The following is a 6,748-nucleotide window of genomic DNA, read 5'->3' on the forward strand; positions in this document are numbered from 1 at the left end:
GGCGCTGCTGTGCCTTCCTCACCATGCTGTCTGTGTGGATGGACCATTTCAGTTTGTCCGTGATGTGTACGCAGAGGAACCTAACTTTCCACCTTCTTCACTATTGTCCTGTCGCTGTGGGGGGGGAGAGGGGGGGGGGGGGTGTATGCTCCCTCTGTTTCCTGAAGTCCATGATCATCTCCTTTGTTTTGTTGACATTGAGTACGAGGTTATTTTCCTGACACCACACTCCGAGGGCCCTCACCTCCTCCCTGTAGGCTGTCTCATCGTTGTTGGTAACCAGGCCTACCACTGTAGTGTTGTCTGCAAACTAGATGATTGAGTTGGAAGCGTGCATGGCCACACAGTCGTGGGTGAACAGGGAGTACAGGAGAGGGCTGAGAAAGCACCCTTGTGGGGCCCAGTGTTGAGGATCAGCGGGGTGGAGATGTTTCCTACCTTCACCACCTTGGGGCTGCCCTTTATTGCAACAACCCCACTAAGCGGACTTGTTGTAATACAAATCAGTGCGTGATGACAGTGCACACAACGTACGCTTAGTGGGGTTGTTGCAATAAAAATCAGTGCGTGATGACAGTGCACACAACGTACGCTTAGTGGGGTTGTTGCAATAAAAATCAGTGCGTGATGACAGTGCAAACAACGTACGCTTAGTGGGGTTGTTGCAATAAAAATCAGTGCCTGATGACAGTGCACACAATGTACTTTTTTGCTTATGTTTTCATGTACCCAAATAAAAATCTAAAGTTCAATGTGTTTCTATCATTTTCAACTTTACCAATAATTTTGTCACACCGTTGCATTAAATAGGCACCTGCGCTCTGGCCAACAGTTTGCATATACAGTGCTGGTTGGCTAGTCTACATGAGATTGTTATGGATAGCCAATTAGAGAATATCTGTCAAACTGCAGTCAAGTATCGATCAGGTCATCAGAATAAGACCCTCGATATTTATTGGAAAGCAGCATCAAGCTCATCACCATGCACTTTCAGCACCCTGTGAAGTTAATTTATTCTGTAGCCTAATAAACTGCATGGGTTCCCGAGTCATAGTGGCAGGACCCCACACTATATCATCACATGACTCAAAATGTACTTCTATATGATGGCTATTATATAAAAATTACACCGATACTTCCTGTTTCCATCACAGCTGTCATTTTTTAAATTTTTATATACGATAGGACTTTACTCCCCTAAGTACTGTCGATGGAAACGTGGTTATTGAAGTTATTAGGGTCAAATTCATCAGGCACCAAAAGGACTGAAACGGGGAGGGACTACCTGGACTTGTCCAATAAGGAATGCTTTTTTTTTCAGGGGGCTAGTGAGAGACCCAATTTAAGGCCATGTGGCACACAATGCAGACACTAGGGATGGGAGACTGAGCATGTGGATCTGGGCAGATGATATGTAGTCATTTGTGTGCGTCTGTAAATTGTTGTTTGTATGTGGATGTTTGTAACAGGTTTGGAGAAACACAATTAAAAATGTATTATATAAAAATAAATGCGTATTTTTCTTTTCCGTTACGTTGTGTGCTATTTACGATCTTGATGTCATACCTTGCCATCTGTCACCTGTTCAGGTACTGTGGCTGCGGATGAGCCAAAGAAACGACAGGCTCTCCTATGGATCTCAGCTGCTGCCCTAACGAAACGTTTGCTTCCCCTGCCAGAAAAAGGACCCAGAAGGTAGTTGTGCGGGTATCAGTACCAACTTATTTAAGTGCAGCTGCCACCTCTCCACAAACTTGAAGCTAACAAGAGGGAGACAAACCCATTTCATTCAATACATGTAAATTACTTCCATATATTATGGTCCTCTTGATTCTGAAGTGCAACTTGCTGTGTCTATAGCATTATTTTTGACTGTTTACTGTGCCAGTCATTGTAGCCAATTTAGGATAATAGTTAGTTCATTGCCGTAACTGAATTGCAGTTGACACAAGTTATGGTAACTGCAATGTATCCCACCCTGACTCCACCACTCACATATAGGCTACCTCAAATTCAAGATAACTTTAATGGCTTAATCTTCTCTGAATCAATTGAATAAATGAATTTACCAAAGGTAAGTTATAGAGCAGGCCTTTCTAACCAAAGACCATATACCTACTAAAGTAGTCTAAGGTATTTGTGTCAGATCACAGTCCTTGACTTTGAGACAATGTTTTTATATTCAAAACGTAGTGTAATATATTTGTAAACTAAATGAAATAACATTTGATTTGTCACATGCTTTGTAAACCACAGGTGTAAACTAACAGTGGAATGTTTTCTTACTAGGGGAAACCATGACCGATGTATGTGAACTTCTTGGTCTAGGGAGGTGACAGGTCGTGCCCTGGGTGGGTCTTTGTTATTAAACAAAAGCGGGAATAGTTTCTGTACGCTTTAGTCCAGTGACCACTGAAACAGGAAGTCCTTACCTGAGAAACGTGCCAAAGAGAACACACAGGAAGTGAACCGTTTTAGTCACAGCAGTGGAGCTGCAGACAGAATGCTGTCCCTCATCCAGACAGACACTATTGCCTCTGTGAAACTTTGTGCGTTCCTGGCAATAGTGCATGCAAAGAGGGAGAGAAGCTACACACCCAACTTTAAATGTCTTATGGCATTTTGTAAAGGCCTGCCTGTCAGAAATATCTCTACACATTATGCATTGATTAAAGTCACAAACTCTTATTTTTTATTGAGCTTCCAAGTCTTTTTATTGAGCTTCTCCATGACTGTGAGGCGGTGATAAGAATCCAGAAGTAATCTTTTTCAGTACCTTAACTGGCTTTCATCCTGTAAACGGGTTCCTCTTTATTCCAAGCTAAATGTAGCCTGATTTGTGTGTACAATCTATCCCCACAATCTGTATAGTTCAACTGAGCCATTCATGGTGATTACTGATATTACACTCATCTATTATTACATATTGTCCAAATTTAACATGAAACTGCACATTGAAACACTCTCAGGACTCTAATAACAGTTTTGAACTCTACAACCCAGTTTGGGGCTCTGATGACAATTACAACCAAGTTGAAAGGACACGATCTTCCCCATGAGAACAGACAGAAGGTCTGGCCACGGGAGAAGAAAGGAATGGTAGAAATGTACATTGAATAAGGCAGAGGAAGAGTCTGTATTTGAAAACAGAAGAGGTTGTATCAATCATTTCAGATGCAATCGAACTGATTTCACTGACACATTAAGTAGAAAAGTAGAAAAACACAAAATGGTGGCAGTAACTGCCTACTGCTCTAGCTGCTGTGGTTCCATAGATTCACCAAAATACACAGTGTAAAAAACATTAGGAACACTTTCCATGACATCGACTGACCAGGTGAAGGCTATGATCCCCTTATTGAGGTCACTTGTTAAATCCACTTCAATCAGTGTAGATGAAGTGGAGGAGACAGGTTAAAGAAGGATTTTTAAGCCTTGAGACAATTGTGACATGGATTGTGTATGTGTGCCATTCAGAGGGTAAATGGGCAAGACAAAAGATTGAAGTGCCTTTGAACAGGGCACGGCAGTAGGTGCCAGGAGCAACGGTTTGAGTGTGTCAAGAACGGCAACGCTGCTGGGTTTTTCAAGCTCAACAGTTTCCAATGTGTATCAAGAATGGTCCACCACCTCAAGGACATCGAGCCAACTTGACGCAACTGTGGGAAGCATTGGAGTCAACATGGGTTAGCATCCCTGTGGAACAGTTTCGACACCTTGTAGAGTCCATGCCCTGACTAATTGAGGCTTTTCTGACGGCAAAAGGGGGTGCAACTCAATATTAGGAATGTGTTCCTAATGTTTTGTACACTGTGTGTATATCTGGCTTTGAAATGCAATTCAGCTTTGTCATGTTGATTGATCCTGGTTTGATGTGGCCGTTAGTGATCATGAGACAAACACCGTACTGCCTGGTAAGGTCAAAACAGAATCCTTTCGGGCCAATCACTAACGGCCACATTAACTTTTCTTCAATGACAGGACACCTTTTCCTGTCAGAGTGAGTGACTCATTTACCAGAATGCCTTTGTCCTGACTCCCCCAACAGTTTCACTTCTGCAGAACCTGAGCTAGAGTGAACCCCACTACCTCTTTCAGAGGTATTCTCTCTGTGGTCGATCTGGACCAGCAAGAAGTTGCCCTTAAAGGAAAAGTCCACTCAAAAACAATATTTTGGGATTATTTTTCATTAGTCCACTGTTGATACAGCCCCACACTGTTTTGCATGTCAGCAGTGAAGTTTTCAAGATCTTGGACTTTCAAGAAGCAACGTGCAAAATGCATCATGATGATGTGGTATGTCACACTGCTTTTTAAAAGTCCAATATCTTGAAAACTTGACTGCTGACATGCAAAACATTTTTGGAACTGTATCAACAGTGGACTAATGAAAACAATGACAAAATAATTTTGGAGTGGATTATTACTTTAACTGCTGATGTAATGTCAGTTTAGCATTTCCCTCTCATGGTTAAGGTTCAGATTGGGGGAGGTTGAGCTGATCCTAGATCTGTGCCTACTAATTTCTACCCAGAACCTTCTCTGCCTTTCCTTTCTGTGTCGTTTAGCTGGTGGTTGGGATCGAAACATTTAGGTCAAGAGAGAAGAGAAGAAGAGGAGGATCTGAGAACTTCCTCTTACCATTTGCAGTTTAATCCCTGGGATTTGGTGGTCTCTCTTGATAGAATAGGGAAGCATTCATACTTCATTGTCTAGCAAAATACCTGAGAAGACATAAATGGTGGGCTGGCTGTTCCAAATGTCCAATGATCAACGTGTCAGTGATCAAGAACTGGCCTCGACTTTCAAAATAACACAAAGTTAAACTCACAAGTACAATGCACACACTCCCCTTTTCCTACAATCAACAAAATGCTTTATTCTGAATCACGTAAGAGTTCTGGAGACGTGTTGTCTGGGACACCCACAGAGTCTAGTGAACAATTGTTTGATCAGGACCTAAAAGAGGTATGAGGAGAGATGTTTTCTCTTCCTCTTCCTCTCCTTTGTGAGAGAAGTGAGAGATCTCTGTTCCCGGAGAAGAAAGGCAACTCATTTGAAAGTCATTGTGATCATCTCTGGTTCTGTATTGTTCAGTTTCAGAGAGGAGACAATGTGGCAGGTGGATGATACTTAGTGCCTGGGGGGAACAGGAGACATGAGTCTTACATTCTTATGTCTGTTAGTCACCTAAGTACACCTCCTATTATGGGTGTCTCACTGTTTCTGATGTCACAATGCTACACTATTGCCTAGCCAATAAATACAACTATGAATTGTCTAAAGCAGAAACAAACTGGCACCATTGCAAAGCCTAAGTGGGGAAATACTGTCAGTATATATATATATATATATATATATATATATATATATATGGTATATATATATATATATATATACAGTTGAAGTCAGAAGTTTAATACACCTTAGCCACATCTTAGCCAAATACATTTAAACTCAGTTTTTCACAATTCCTGACACTGTCTTAGGTCAGTTAGGATCACCACTTTATTTTAAGAATGTGAAATGTCAGAATAATACTAGAGAGAATTATTTATTTCAACTTGTATTTCTTTCATCACATTCCCCGTGGGTCAGAAGTTTACATACATTCAATTAGTATTTGGTAGCATTGCCTTTAAATTGTTTAACTTGGGTCAAACGTTTTGGTTAACCTTCCACAAGCTTTCCACAATAAGTTGGGTGAATTTTGGCCCATTCCTCCTGACAGAGCTGGTGTAACTTAGTCAGGTTTGTAGACCTCCTTGCTCGCACACACTTTTTCAGTTCTGCCCAAACATTTTCTATAGGATTGAGGTCAGGGCTTTGTGATGGCCACTCCAATACCTTAACAGTGGACTAATGAAAACAATGACAAAATAATTTTGGAGTGGATTATTAAGCCATTTTGGAAGTATACTTTGGAAGTATGTCCATTTGGAACTCTAATTTACGACCAAGCTTTAACTTCCTGACATGTTGAGATGTTGCTTCAGTATATCCACATAATTTTAATTCCTGATGATGCCATCTGTTTTGTGAAGTGCACCAGTTCCTCCTGCAACAAAGCACCCCCACAACATGATGCTGCCACCCCTGTGCTTCACGGTTGGGATGGTGTTCTTCGACTTGCAAGCCTCCCCCTTTTTCCTCCAAACATATGGTCATTTTGGCCAAACAGTTCTATTTTTGTTTCATCAGACCAGAGGACCGTTCTCAAAAAAGTACGATATTTGTTGCAAACCGTAGTCTGGTTTTTAATGGCGGTTTTGGAGCAGTGGCTTCTTCCTTGTTGAGCGGCCTTTCAGGTTTTGTCGATATAGGACTCGTTTTACTGTGGATATAGATACATGTACCTGTTTCCTCCCCCATCTTCACAAGGTCCTTTGCTTTTATTCTGGGATTGATTTGACTGGTACTGTATATATTTTTAAGCTGTTTCACATGACAGGCAAGAAATGGAAATTCACTACTCATTATTCCAGTGTTGTCATTTTTCTCTCTTATCGTCAGCCATACCGTAGTTGCTATAGAATGCAAATGTGGATACATACAGTAGATTACTGGCAATTCCATCACTACCTGGTATGGCAACTGCTCGGCCTCCGACCACAAGGCACTACAGAGGAACGGCCCAGTACATCACTGGGTCCAAGCTTCCTGCCATCCAGGACCTCTAGACCAGTCGGTGTCAAAGGAAGGCCCTAAAAATTGTCAAACTCCAGCCACCCTAGTCATAGACTGTTCT

Source organism: Oncorhynchus nerka, linkage group LG13, assembly GCF_034236695.1.
Source record: "Oncorhynchus nerka isolate Pitt River linkage group LG13, Oner_Uvic_2.0, whole genome shotgun sequence".
Classification (NCBI taxonomy): Eukaryota; Metazoa; Chordata; class Actinopteri; order Salmoniformes; family Salmonidae; genus Oncorhynchus; species Oncorhynchus nerka.